Genomic DNA, 13,879 nt, shown 5'->3' with positions numbered 1-13,879 from the left:
GTTGGTACACCACAGCTCTGGGGTGGAATTTCTCCTAGGTACAGATCTAGGATCAGCTTCCCCTCCCCCAATCCTAACCTTAACCATTAGTGTGGAAAATGCCAAACTGACCCAGGATCAACATCTAGGGGCAACTTCACCCTACACCCCAGCCATTTACTGTGGCTCACGCCTGTTTTGTATCCAACCACCTGCAGGTAAAGTAGCTCTGTACCACAAGAGTTCACATGCTCTACTGACCACCTCATTTGCCCCAAGGTTTATGGATCTCACTCATGTTATTCTCTGTTGCTAGGAATATTTCTACCACATTTCTACCACAGTTTTCTATTCTTTTTTTATCCTATGTTTAGTTTGATTGTAGAATCAAGAAATCATTGAATCCTTGTGTCACTTCTAAGGATTCAGAGATCTTGGTGTCAGGAGAATTGTGTTCAAAGTTGAAAATAGTCTGGAACTGTAAGATTTTCTGTGGATTCTCCAACAGCAACTTATGATATGAATTTTTTTTTTTTTTTTGGTATTTTATTAGTATCCCCATTAGCTGTTGCAACAGCAGCAGCTACTCTTCCTGGGGTCCACACAAAACATGAAACATGACATAATACAGATCATTAATAGACTAGAACAAGTCAAGGACAGAACTATATAAAAATGTTTTAAAGGCACACGTAGTCTACATATCAATACATACACACAAACTATCTAGGTCAAATAGGGGAGAGGCGTTGTGCCGTGAGGTGTTGCTTTATCTGTTTTTTTAAACCAGGATTGCTGTTAATTTGAGCAATATGAGATGGAACGGAGTTCCATGCAATAATGGCTCTATATAATACTGTACGCTTTCTTGATTTTGTTCTGGATTTGGGGACTGTGAAAAGACCCCTGGTGGCATGTCTGGTGGGGTAAGTGTGTGTGTCAGAGTGATTTTCAATATATTAATGTTTCTTATAAAAAGAAGAAGTGATGCAGTCAGTCTCTCCTCAACTCTTAGCCAATAGAGACTGGCGTGCATAGTATCTATATCAGCCCTCTGACTACAATGAAGAGCAAGACGTGCCGCTCTGTTTTGTTTTGACATGACACTACATCAACATAAGCGGTTAACTATGCAAATTAGTCTGTATATATTAAATCTGTTCCAGCAGGTGAAGAGGTGCCATCGATGTGTGTGAGGAAGCAAAGCTTTGCTCTAGACAGTTCTTCAGCCATAGGATCGAAACTGTCAACAGTAGTTTGCAAGAACTTGAAGCTTGCTGTTTGATGGCAGCCAAAGATTTTTCCTAAATGGAGGTAAATAGCTTTCATTCTAATGCCTTTTGTGACAATCGGGGGATGAACGTTACATAAGTTGTGTGCCTGTGTGTTGCGTTTCAATGCATTACTGTAATTGCTCCAAACATTTGTTACAGTAGGTGTCTTTTGTGGTAAATTATGTTGTGAATTCATAAAGTAATTAATGGTGTTATACACATTGTGTTAATTATCAAACATGCAATAAACAATGTACAGAATATCTAATATACCATTTGACCTTTTACCCTAATAGGTGCATTTTTGTACACCTTTATTATTTCAGTCTCGACGATGGTCGGTCAGTCCCCACCAGGTTCTGTTCATCATCTGCTGCATGATGGTACAGGGTAGGTACAGCTTGTACACGGGAAAATAATGAGTAAAGTCAACTAAATTATGTTAAGTAAAGTTAAAATATTATATTTGAGTAACAGTTTGTGTTCATTTATTATTTAGTTTTATGTTTACTTTTTTATATTACTTGGGGTAGCTGTTACCTTAGCGATTAAGTTCATAACATAATGTATTTGTAGGGTTGCAGTCAATTCATTTCACTATCATATGAAAAGTATAAAGGTCTTCATAATTCTAACAAGATAATAATAATATCTAATAATGATATCTACAATACGCAAGATCCCTATCAATTGGCAAAATGAAGGACTTTTCAAAAGGTCCATTAAAGATAATCTGATATTTTACGTCATTTATCAGACGCTCTTATCCAGAGCGACATACAGTAGTGAGTGCATACATTTTCATCCTGGTCCCCAAAGGGAATCGAACCCACAACCCTGGCTTACAAGCACCATGTTCTACCAACTGAACCACACGGGACCATATCTAAAGCAGGATGTAAAGCAGCATGGTTACCATTGTTTCCCCAGCGCCATGCCTGAGATGTAAGGTAGTGGTGAACTGCACCAACCCCAACACCATATCCCTTCTGGCCGCACTGGAGAACGTCATGACGTTGTCCTCCATACGACCTGTCATGAACCTCTCAACCCCCACCATCATCAGCATGCACTTCACTCTCTACGGCATCCTGGGTGTGGTAAGGAGTAGGACATCAAGTCATCCCTTTCAATTAGTTCACCTGAGAAACCATCCGATTAAATCCATCAAATTCTGTGACATATGTATCTGACATACTATATTGTCATGAACGTTACTCTACATCATGTTTTGTAGACCTATTTAAAATGTTGCTTTATTGCCATTACTTTGTATCCTACAACAAAAAGTAATTCCCTTTTCAGGAAGAAAAAGCACAACTGCTGTACACCTACATTTGGCTGGTGAAGGTGAGCGTAATATTTTAGTATTTTTGTAAGTATACGTACACAGTTTATGGGAGTCATTTTCAATGTGCACTCTGGTTTCCGATTCTCCTACAGCACCTGTGTTAAGGACGTTACTTCACATTGCTTCATATTTGTTAGGGCACACAACATCCATTCACCAATATGTACTGAATAGCAATAGTGATTTACATTTGGTTAAAACTAAAAAAAGATTTTGGAACAAATCTAAACATCATATTATAACTTTGAATGCTGCTTCCAGACTTCTTCCAAACATATTTTATTTTTGCTAATGTGTTGTTTTAGGAGTGGGAGAATGAATTTTTCAGCTGGGACCCAGTCCAATGCGGCACTGCCAATATTTCTCTCCCCAGGGAAAGGTTCTGGTCACCAGATTTGGTCATCAATGAATTGTGAGTTAAACATCTATATAGTTTATATAGATTCTGTCACAGCTGGGGGGGGGGGGGGGGTTCTACTATGCTAACATATGGAATTGTTTTAAGATGGTCATACCTAGGATCATTTAGCTATTTGATTATTTTATTTAATGAAACATTGTAATTGGTATTACGTTTGCAACGCCAGGGTTGTGGGTTTGATTCCCACGGGGGTCCAGTATGAAAATGTAAATAAAAAAAATAAATAATAATGTCTGCACTCACTAACTGTAAGTTGCCCTGGATAAGAGCGTCTGCTAAATGATGTAAATGTAAACAACCGACGTGTTTGTGAGAGTTTCACCTTTCGATAGAGGTGTAGCCCAAACTGTCAATAGAGATGTAGTCCAAACTATTCGCACACTACAGACAGAAGTTGGCAGATCGGCAGTACTGACTTCAAACGAGTCTCGTGACGCTTGTGGGGGTTGTACAGAAAAGCAGAGAACACCATCTTATTCGTGAGACTCTCATCTTTCCACAGAGTGGAACGCTACAGTTTGTTCAGACGCTACCGATGCATTGGCGGATGCGGTGGATTGAGACGCAGCTCAAGCAAAATAGATATCTCTAGGTTAAACAGACAGACTTTAATGGGGATGTTTTTATTATGCTAATATGAATTCCGCGGGGGCGCGGACATCTTAACCTCTTAAGGATCGGACCCTTTTTTTCAATTTTCGCCTAAAATGACATACCAAAATCTAACTGCCTGTAGCTCAGGACCTGAAGTAAGGATATATATATTCTTCATTCCATTTGAAAAGGAAACACTTTGAAGTTTGTGGAAATGTGAAATTAACGTAGGAGACTATAACACATTAGATCTGGTAAAAGATAATAAAATAAAAAAACATGCATTTATTTTCTTATTTTTTTTCATCATCTTTGAAATGCAAGAGAAAGGCCACAATATAATATTGCAGTTTAGGCGCAATTTAGATTTTGGCCACTAGATGGAAATAGTGTGTGTGCAAAGTTTCAGATTGATCCAGTGAAGCATTGCAATACTGGACTATTTAGTATCAAGTCTGCCCAAATGTGCCGAATTGGTCAATTGATACATTTTCAAGTACATAACTATAGAGAACATACAAAAATGATATGGTAATACAAAATGTAAGTTTACACACTCCCAGGAATGTCATAAATGATGGATCATTAGCTTTTACACTAACTTTCACACATCTAGATGGGCGGGGTGGGGAGCTAGGGACAGCTGGGGTTCAAACTGTAGAACCCATTTTGAATATAAACATGGATTTTATCAAACAAAACTATGCTATATTTTATCTCTGGGACCCTTAGGGTGACAAATCAGAGCAAGATTACTGAATGTAAGTACATTATTTACCTTCAGAGGTGAATGTATCAAACCAGTTGGCGTGAAACATTTTTTGTTGTTGTGCACTCTCCTCAAACAATAGCATGGTATTTTTTCACTGTAATAGCTACTGTAAATTGGACAGTGCAGTTAGATTACCAAGAATTTAAGCTTTCTGCCCATTTAAGACATGTCTATGTCCTGGAAAGTTTGCTGTTACTTACAACAGTCATGCTAATCACATTAGCGCACGTTAGCTCAACAGTCCCGTATACGGGACACCGATCCCATAGAGGTTTTAGCAAACACTTGAATTCTGTCACTTTTTATTGCAGTAGTGACTGCTTCAGTCAAGATTAAGAAATATAAAACATATGATTTATATCGTGCCCATGGTTTGAAATAGTCCCCCCATTTCACCCTGTCTCACAGTATGGATGAAAACAGAGCTCCCATCGTCCCTTATGTGTACATTAAGCACACTGGTAAAGTGCTAGACGCCAAACCTGTCAGAGTGGTTAGCTCCTGCAACCTGGACATCTACACCTTCCCCTTTGACGTCCAGAACTGCACCTTCACCTTCAGATCCTACATCCATCACGGTAAGATGTCAATGCCACCACGCTTTAGGACATATTTGAAGATAAAAGTCCGATACCAAACCCATCGCTCCTTCTCTCTCAAAAAACCTTCCTGACTCTCTTTTGCAATCTAAAATGATAGGTATGAAACATGGTGGTCCATTGAGTCCATTGGAGTTTATTTATATATGACTCGGTGTCAACCAAGGTGTCAACCAAGGGATCCGTTTGGTATTAGGCCCAAGTTTACCATCCCCTCAGTACAGATCATGTTCTGCTTCCATATAGGTTCAGCCCATTCATCCCAGTATGTCCCATTCCTTTATCTCCCCTGCAGTGTCGGACATAAGGATGATCTTAGGGAAGAAGGTGGAGGACATCCTGAAAAGCTCCAGGAGCGTGTTGTCCACTGAAGGTGAGTGGGAGCTGATGGACATCAAATCCAGGAAGTACAAGTTATCAGAAATCGATCAGGGAGAAAGCAACCCCTATGATGAGCTCTGCTTCTATGTACGAACCCAAAGCACTGCAATTTCTCAGACGCCATTCATTTGGCTTTACTATTACTGAACGTTGAGTTCTCTATTTTTCTAGCGCTACTTTTGTTTCAGAGAGTACTTCATGTTTCACACATAGGATGCTAACCCAGCTATTTATGGCTTTGTCTTATCTGAAATGGGAATCTACTGCACAACACCAGATCACCCTTGAAGGTTGTCTTTCACCATTGTGTCTCTAAACTGTAGATTGTCCTGAGGCGCAGAGCCACCCTCTACGTGGTGAATCTCCTGATCCCCAGCTGCCTCCTCATCACTGTGGATCTCTTCAGCTTTCTGCTGCCTCCCCAGAATGTGGACCGCTCCTCCTTCAAGATGACCCTTATTTTAGGCTACTCAGTCTTCCTGCTCATCGTGAATGACCTGCTGCCCGTCACAGGAAACACCATCCCACTGATAAGTGAGTATGAAACATATGTACTGGAAACACCATATTTGTCGTAAGTCATAAATGTAGAGGTATATGTTTACTTTGTCTTATTGAATAACCTTGTTAGGTTAAGTGTCTTTTTTGAAGTCCACTTCCATTGTCCTCCTAAGAGTGGCTGAATATCTTCCTCTCTTCATATCCCTCTTCCTCTTGCCCATGCAGATGTGTTCTTCGCCATCTGCTTGGCTCTGATGGTGGCCAGCCTGCTGGAGACTATTCTCATCACTAACCTCCTGGTCGGCTCCAGTAACTTCCACCCAGTGCCTGGCTGGGTCCGAGTGCTCGTCCTGCGCTTCATGGGCACCCTCGTCTGGCTGCCTCAGAAATCCAGAGAGGACATGATCATCCTCAATCCAGTTGCAGGAGGTACCCCTGATCTGATCCCTCCAGGGAGTTACAATTACACAGACTTTGGGGCAATTAGCAGATACTTGTCTTGTCCAACCCAAAGCAATATAGTGAATGCATTCAATCACAGGCCTGAACAGTAACATAAATGCAGGTATCACTCTGATAAATGTTTCCAGCATTTGACTAGGTCCGACCTTAGACAGAATTGTACTATCAACGTACATCAATAATTTATGTGTATAGGAGGTACATTCATAATTTCACCTTCCTCCCTTCCTTCCCTCTTGTCTCTAAGAAACAGACGTGAATGTCTGCCCTCTAGTAATGCTGGAGAGACAGGTTCAAACAGGAGAACCAGGTGAGAAGGGGGCAGAGGCAGCCGATCCAGCCCTGGCGGAGCTGAGGAAGCTGGGCAATGACCTGCAGTCCATCCGCCTCCAGGTGGCCCAGCATGTGGACGGGAACCAGATCTCCCAGGAATGGATGCAGGTGGGCTACATCATCGACCGACTGCTGTTTGGCGTCTACGGCATCTTCATCACCTTCAGCTTCATTGTCATCCTCAGCATTTGGAGTAATTCGTACTCCAGGTAAAAACAAATTGGTGGGTAAATGCCATTCGTTGTGAATAAAGTAACACTCTCTTAAAGTTATATGCATTTTTCCACAATAGGTGGCTAAATGTTTGTGTAAAATCAAAAATTGTGGAAATAGCGTTTCCCCTCCACTACACCACTGCTTACAAGACTTAAGAGTCTGCCATGTTGTCGACTGCTGGTTAGATTTAAAAACAATTACCTTATAATTACCATAACTTTTACAATCATTTGTTTTATCTTCTGGCTGCACTGAGTAGGTGTGTTGATTTATATATTACCATATTAGAGGAAATATATTTTCCTTTGTCAAATAAACGTACTTTCACGAAAACCACTGTTTCATTAGTAACAACAATTCATTGGGGATATCTGAGACGTTTTCTGAATTGTAATGTTGATGGTGGATCAATGTTGATGATGAAGATCTCTCACACAAGACATGGATCAATGACATGGAAAGTAGGGGATCATCCAAAAACCACATCCTTGTTTGATTAGAGTGTAGACATACAGAAAGTATTATTTCAGTATTTTATTAGGATTACCATTTACTGTTACGAAAGCAGCAGCTACTCTTCCTGGGGTCCACACAAAACATGAAACATGACATAATACAGACTATTAATAGACAAGAACAGCTCAAGGACAGAACTAAATGAATTTAAAATGGCACACATAGCCTACATATCAATACATCTACACAATATCTAGGTCAAGATAGGGGAGAGGAGTTGTGCCGTGAAGTGTTGCTTTATTTGCTATTTAAAACCAGGTTTGCTGTTCATTTGAGCAATATGAGATGGAAGTAAGTTCCACGCAATAACGGCTCTATATAATAGTGCATGCTTTCTTGATTTTATTTTGGATTTGGGGACTGTGAAAAGACCCCTGGTGGCATGTCTGGTGGGGTAAGTGTTTGTGTCAGAGCTGTGTGTAAGTTGACTATGCAAACAATTTGGAATGTTCTTCTAAAAAGAATAAGTGATGCAGGCAGACTCTCCTCAACTCTTAGCCAAGAGAGACTGGCATGTATAGTATCTACAGTATATTACCCCTATGATTACAATGAAGTGCAAGACATGCCACCCTGTTCTGGGCCAGCTGCAGCTTAACTAGGTCTTTCTTTGCAGCACTTGACCACATGACTGGACAATAATCAAGATAAGATAAGATAAGATAAAACTAGAGCCTGCAGGACTTTTTGGAGTGTGGTGTGAAAAAAGAAGAGCATCTCTTTATTATGGACATACCTCTCCCAATCTTTACAACCATTGGATCTATATGTTTTGACCATGACAGTTTACAATCTAATGTAACACCAAGTAATTTAGTCTCCTCAACTTGTTCAATAGCCACACCATTCATTACCAGATCCAGCTGATGTCTAGAGCTTAGGGAATGATTTGTACCAAATACAATGCTCTTAGTTTTAGAGATGTTCAGGACCAGTTAATTACTGGACACCCATTCCAAAACTGACTACAACTCCTTGTTAAGGTTTTCAGTGACTTCATTAGCTGTGGTTAATGACCATATGGTTGAATCATCAGCATACATGGACACACAGGCTTTGTTTAATTCCAGTGGCTCGTCATTGGTAAAAATAGAAAAGAGTAGAGGGCCTAGAGAGCTGCCCTGCAGTACACCACAACCTACATGTTTGACAGATTCTTCAAATAGCCACCGTTTGCCTTGATGACAGCTTTGCACATTATTGTCATTCTCTCAACCAGCTTCACCTGGAATAATTTTCCAACAGTCTTGAAGGAGTTCCCACATATGCTGAGCACTTGTTGGCTGCTTTTTCTTCACTCTGACTCAACCCATACCATTTCAAATGAGTTGAGGTCAGGTGATTGTGGAGGCCAGGTCATCTGATGCAGCACTCCATCACTCTCCTTCTTGGTCAAATAGCCCTTACACAGCCTGGAGGTGTGTTGGGTCATTGTCCTGTTGAAAAACAAATGATAGTCCCACTAAGCCCAAACGAGATGGGATGGCGTATCGCTGCAGAATGCTGTGGTAGCCATGCTGGTTAAGTGTGCCTTGAATTCTAAATAAATTACAGACATTGTCACCAGCAAAGCACCCCCACACCATAACACCTCCTCCTCCATGCATTACGGTGGGAAATACACATGCGGAAATTATCTGTTCACCCACACCGCGTCTCACAAAGACACGACTGTTGGTAACAAAAATCTCAAATTTGAACTCCAGACCAAATGGCATATTTCCACCGGTTTAATGTCCATTGCGCGTGTTTCTTGGCCAAAGCAAGTCTCTTCTTCTTATTGGTGGCCTTTAGTAGTGGTTTCTTTGCAGCAATTCGACCATGAAGGCCTGATTCACACAGTCTCCTCTGAACTGTTGATGTTGAGCTGTGACTGTGACTTGAACTCTGTGAAGCATTTATTTGGGCTGCAATTTCTGAGGCTAGTAACTCTAATGAACTTATCCACAGCAGCAGAGGTAACTCTGGGTCTTACTTTCCTGTTGCGGTCCTCATGAGAGCCAGTTTCATCATAGCACTTGATGGTTTTTGCTAGTGCATGTCTTAAAGTAATGATGGACTGTCGTTACTCTTTGCTTATTTGAGCTGTCCTTGCCATAATATGGACATGGTATTTTACCAATTAGGGCTATCTTCTGTATACCCCCCCCCCTACCTTGTCACAACACAACTGATTGGCTCCAACGCATTAAGAAGGAAATAAATTCCACAAATTAACATTTAAGATGTAACACCTGTTAATTGAAATGCATTCCAGGTGACTACCTCATGAAGCTGGTTGAGACAATGCTAAAAGCTGGCAAAGCTGTCATCAAGGCAAAGGGTGGCTATTTGAAGAATCTCAAATATTAAATCTATTTTGATTTGTTTAACACTTTTTTCGTAACTACATGATTCCATGTGTTTTGTCATAGTTTTGATGTCTTCACTATTATTCTACAATGTAAAAAATAGTAAAAATAAAGAAAAACTCTTGAATGAGTAGGTGTGTCATAACTTTTGACTGGTAGTGTACATTTTCTCAACAACAGGTTATTGTCAATAATTTCAAGGGCTGCACTGAAATCTAACAGTACAGATTCTACGAACTTCTTATTATCAATTTATTTCAACCAATCATCTGTCATTTATCTCAATGCAGTACATGATGAGTACCCTTCTCTATAATCATGCTGAAAGTCTGTTGTCAATTTGTTTACAAGAAATAGTATTGTATTTGGTCAAACACCATTTTTTTCAACCGTTTGCTAAGAGCTGCAACAAGCTGATAGGTCTGCTGTTAGAACCAGTAAAGGCCGCTTTACCACTCTTGGGTAGCGGAATGATTTTGGCTTCCCTCCAGGCCTGAGGACAAACACCTTCCTCTAGACTCAGATGAAAGATATGACAGATAAGAGTGGCCATAGAGTCAGCTACCATCCGCAGTAGTTTTCCATCTAAGTTGTCAATGCCAGGAGGTTTGTCATTATTGATCGCTAACACACATTTTTGAGGGAAGTAACACGCGCTGCTGTTCTGGGGTTGTGGGTGGAGCGCTGCAGTTCAGGTAGAACTGTTGCTATATCCATTCCCGCATGCCATAATGTTTGAAATTGTGTTATCTTGTTTCATTTATACATTTGATGTGTCCTTTACCTGTGCTAAACCTGTCCCCCACAGAAGTTGGATAGGAGGGACGGGGACACAGGAGCTACAGAGCTATAGATAGTAGAAAACCATCTTGTTCAGGCCATGAATATTGAACAATTATTTTGTAACGGTACGTTGATAGATTGTGCTCTCTCCTCTTATAGAAGCTTGTACCAATCACTGTTTCCTTTAGGGTTTTTTGTACTGGAGATGTTTAGATGTGTGATTCCATTTTATCGTCGCCTATACTGTGTACGCATATTAATGGCGCTTCCCAGATTGGGACAGGAGAGCCAACAAAAGTATTCCATCTGTCAGAGAGCTCTCGGTCCTCTGTCTTAATCTTGTCTCTCTCCCCCTCTAGTCGGCCACAGCCCCGTTGTTCATCAGGCGCGCACTGTGTCCTGGGTGGGCAAGCTGGATTGATATTCCCTGTGTATCGTGGGGGGATTTTCTCACAAGGTGTTTTTGTATTAATAACATTTTGTGCACATTCTAATAGATATAGGGTGAATTCAGAAAGAGTGGGGCACCATATAAACTACAGTGCCTTGCAAAAGTATTCATCACCTTGGCGTTTTTCCTATTTTGTTGAATTACAACCTGTAATTTAAATGGATTTTTATTTGGATTTCATGTAATGGACAAAATTGCCCAAAATGGTGAAGTGAAATTAAATAAATAACATGTTTCAAAAAATTATAAAAAATAAATAACGGAAAAGTGGCACGTGCATATGGATTCACCCCCTTTGCTATGAAGCCCCTAAATAAGATCTGGTGCAACCAATTACCTTCAGAAGTCACATAATTAGTTAAATAAAGTCCACCTGTGTGCAATCTAAGTGTCACATGATCTCAGTATATATACACCTGTTCTGAAAGGCCCCAGAGTCTGCAACATCACTAAGCAAGGGGCACCACCAAGCAAGCGGCACCATGAGGACCAAGAATCTCTCCAAACAGGTCAGGGACAAAGTTGTGGAGACATACAGATCAGGGTTGGGTGATTAAAAAAATATCAGAAACTTTGAACATCCCACAGAGCACCATTAAACCCATTATTAAAAAATTGAAAGAATATGGCACCACAACAAACCTGCCAAGAGAGGGCCGCCCACCAAAACTCACAGTCCAGACAAGGAGGGCATTAATCAGAGAGGCAACAAAGAGACCAAAGATAACCCTGAAGGAGCTGCAAAGCTCCACAGCGGAGTATCTGTCCATAGGACCACTTTAAGCCGTGCACTCCACAGAGCTGGGCTTTACAGAAGAGTGGCCAGAAAAAAGCTATTGCTTAATGAAAAAAATAAGCAAACACGTTTGGTGTTCGCCAAAAGGCATGTGGGAGACTCCCCAAACATATGGAAGAAGGTACTCTGGTCAGATGACACTAAAATTGAGCTTTATGGCAATCAAGGAAAATGCTATGTCTGGCGCAAACCCAACACCTCTCATCACCCCGAGAACACCATCCCCACAGTGAAGCATGGTGGTGGCAGCATCATGCTGTGGGGATGTTTTTCATCGGCAGGGACGGGGAAACTGGTCAGAATTGAAGGAATGATGGATGGCACTAAATACAGGGAAATTCTTGAGGGAAACCTGTTTCAGTCTTCCAGAGATTTGAGACTGGGACGGAGGTTCACCTTACAGCAGGACAATGACCCTAAGCATACTGCTAAAGCAACACTCAAATGGTTTAAGGGGAAACATTTAAATGTCTTGAAATGGCCTAGTCAAAGCCCAGACCTCAATCCAATTGAGAATCTGTGGTATGACTTAAAGATTGCTGTACACCAGCGGAACCCATCCAACTTGAAGGAGCTGGAGCAGTTTTGCCTTGAAGAATGGGCAAAAATCCCAGTGGCTAGATGTGCCAAGCTTATAGAGACATACTCCAAGAGACTTGCAGCTGTAATTGCTGCAAAAGGTGGCTGTACAAAGTATTGACACTGGGGGGGATAATAGTTATGCAAGCTCAAGATTTCAGTTTTTTTTACTTATTTCTTGTTTGTTCACAATAAAAAATATTTTGTATCTTCAAAGTGGTAGGCATGTTGTGTAAATCAAATGATACAAACCTCAAAAAATCCATTTAAATTCCATGTTGTACGGCAACAAAATAGGAAAAATATTTTCGCAAGCCACTGTAGGACAGCTTAATCCTGCCGCGTTTATTTATTGGTCTGACAAGATAAAATGTATGGTTTCTGTTAAAATGTAACATGTTTCAAGATAAACTGTAGTTTGTTTGTATCCTGTTTAGTGAATGATTACTGTGAGTATTAATGGAGTTTAGGCCATGAAACTGTGTGTATGCTAATTTGGAAAGGTTGACCTAATACTCACCCAAGATGGCGCCGGAGGAGATGGCTGCCGTTTTATGGCCCTCTAACCAATTGTGCTATTATGTGTGTTTTTTCGCATTATTTGTAATTTATTCTGTACATAATGTTTCTGCCACCGTCTCTTATGAACAAAAAGAGCTTCTGGATATCAGGACAGCGATTACTCACCTCGTATTGGACAAAGATTTTTTCTTCAACGAGTCGGACGCAAAGGATATTCTACAGCCACCCGACAAGGCCCAAATTCCTGTCATTCACATGAGAAAGAGACGGAGATATCGTGGACGTAGGTCGGGGTGCCTTGTAAGGATACGACGGCGAGCGAGTAATCTGCATCTCCCGTCAATCCTATTAGCCAACGTACAATCATTTGAAAACAAAATGGACGACCTAAGATTAAGGATATCCTACCAACGGGACATAAAAAACTGTAATATCTTATGTTTCACCGAGTCGTGGCTGAACGACGACATAGATAACATACAGCTGGCGGGATATACGCTACATCGGCAGGATAGAACGGCTGACTCTGGTAAGACAAGGGGTCGCGGTCTGTGTATATTTGTAAACAACAGCTGGTGCATAAAATCTAATACAAAGGAAGTCTCGAGGTTTTGCTCACCTGAGGTAGAGTATCTCATGATAAGCTGTATACCACACTATTTTCCAAGAGAGTTTTCTTCTATATTTTTCGTAGCTGTCTATTTACCACCACAAACCGATGCTGGCACTAAGATTGCACTCAATGAGCTGTATAAGGCCATAAGCAAACAGGAAAACGCTCATCCAGAGGCAGCGCTCCTAGTGGCCGGGGAATTTAAATCCGTTCTACCTAATTTCTACCAGCATGTTAAATAGAGGGCAAGAGGAAGAAAAAACTCTAGACCACCTTTACTCCACACAGAGACACGTACAAAGCTCTCCCTCGCCCTCTATTTGGCAAATCTGACCATAATTATATCCTCCAGATTCCTGCTTATGAACGAAAACTAAAGCAGGAA

General features: G+C 40.9%; 1 pseudogene across 1 annotated transcript; it reads left to right on the top strand.

The window, feature by feature from the left end:
* Positions 1 to 1,263: 1,263 nt before the first annotated feature.
* On the top strand, positions 1,264 to 6,880 carry LOC311137606 (5-hydroxytryptamine receptor 3A-like; annotated as a pseudogene). The gene is made up of 10 exons: positions 1,264 to 1,293; positions 1,580 to 1,643; positions 2,184 to 2,353; positions 2,559 to 2,603; positions 2,910 to 3,016; positions 4,800 to 4,969; positions 5,286 to 5,458; positions 5,695 to 5,905; positions 6,098 to 6,301; positions 6,582 to 6,880. The product of its transcript is annotated as a 5-hydroxytryptamine receptor 3A-like (transcript).
* The last annotated feature ends 6,999 nt before the right edge of the window (positions 6,881 to 13,879 follow it).

Source organism: Coregonus lavaretus, assembly GCF_964263955.1.
Source record: "Coregonus lavaretus genome assembly, chromosome: 11".
In the NCBI taxonomy this organism is placed as follows: Eukaryota; Metazoa; Chordata; class Actinopteri; order Salmoniformes; family Salmonidae; genus Coregonus; species Coregonus lavaretus.
The sequence above is the reverse complement of the archived record's forward strand: the minus strand, read 5'-3'. Positions and strand labels throughout refer to the sequence as shown.